The sequence below is a fragment of the Sesamum indicum genome, linkage group LG3 (assembly GCF_000512975.1).
Source record: "Sesamum indicum cultivar Zhongzhi No. 13 linkage group LG3, S_indicum_v1.0, whole genome shotgun sequence".
NCBI classification, from domain to species: Eukaryota; Viridiplantae; Streptophyta; class Magnoliopsida; order Lamiales; family Pedaliaceae; genus Sesamum; species Sesamum indicum.
In genome coordinates, this window is record NC_026147.1 from 362,572 (window position 1) to 364,259 (window position 1,688).

A 1,688-nucleotide genomic window follows, 5' to 3' on the forward strand; every position below is an offset into this window, starting at 1 on the left:
ATTTACAAGTCAGTCAAATTTCTCGTCCATTAAATTATAACAAAAAAGAAATGTTTTTGCCATTATCAATCTCATGTTATTTAGTGTGGAAATTGACCAAATGAAGAGATAGAGAGTAGAAGGTGTTGCAATTTGGAGATAAGAATGGACATAGAGCAAGTTTTGGGGCTGACTTCAAATCACCTGAGCGACGGCCTAATCAAATTATATATGTACAACTCTATTTCTTTATTTTCCACCTTATTTTTACATAATTTCTAATATATGAATATCTTATTTTTATTTTATTGCATAAGGCCACAACTAATTGTTTATCTATAAATTAATGGGGAAAATTTGTTTCTTTTTCAATGTATGTGAAATTCTGACAAAGAAATGTGATAAGAGCAGCCCCACCCAATATATAAATAAGAATGATATTAATTAATGTGGAGTAATTACACAGTCTTAATCACTACTTTTTGATAATTAAGTGACATTTAATTATGAACAACTATATATCTTTGATCTATGGTAAGTAATTATAAACCCCAAATTTAAAATTTGTATATTTAGTTTTAGCTATGTGCCATATTTATATTCAGCACAAACTATAAATAATTATACCAAAATTATTTTAGTCTCCCAACCATGATTTTTTTTTTTGGTATTTTATTGTTTTAATTATGAACCATTTTCTGAAACCTATTTCTGTCAAATGAGTTAAGCATTCATAGGGAAGCAATTTTAGCTAATATATTCCATTAGGAATTTTAGGGAAATTGCATTTTTCAGCAAAATTCATTTCCTTAGGGCAACCCCTCTTTTTCCCTTCATTCCTAAGAATCCTATGTCTTATCTCTTCATCATTTCATCATACACAACAAATAATTAATTGTCTTAATTCTTCTCCTTCTTATTCTTAATTTCCTCAATCTTCCTTTCTTCTTAATTAATCCTTTATTCCTCTTCTTTTTTGTTTGTTGCAGCATCCAATTTAATATAAATAGTTCACAAAATGTATATATTAAATGAAATAAAAGATTCCAACATGTCTATTTCTTTCCATATATATATGTTAAGCATTTTGCGTCCCGTTTGTCTAACAAACTAATAACAACAAATAAACCTCGTATCGAATGAATTTAATGTAATTATCTGATATTTTCACATCCAATTACGCATATATATATATATATATATATGTATAAAGAGGGTTTGTATTTAAATTTGGGTGGAAAGCATAGCATGAATAAAGAGAGTGCTCTCAAACAATTATTACAATGTGTGAAAGAAACATCAAAAGGAAATAAAATAGTAGTGATTAAGAGGCTTCCATTCAAAATCTTACCATAAATAAGATTTTACTTTTCTTCCAATTTTCCCAAACACATCTTTATCTCCATTCTGATCCCTCTTCTTCTTCTTCTTCTTTTCTTTTTTTTCTTTTAATAAATAATATTATCAAGAACGGTCAACCATGCAAACATAATAATCATCAATTTCCACCTAAACTCAAATATTTTCTTCCCTGTTTTTATATAGTGAGCTAAAGTGGGGTGGGTGGTTGAAGAAGTTATGAGTTTAGAAATTTCAAGAACATATTATATATAATAAAAAAAAGTTAATTACACTTACATCCTTTGAAAAATATAAAATTATATTTTATCCTAAAGAAGTTTTAAAATTATATATTTACACCCCCAATG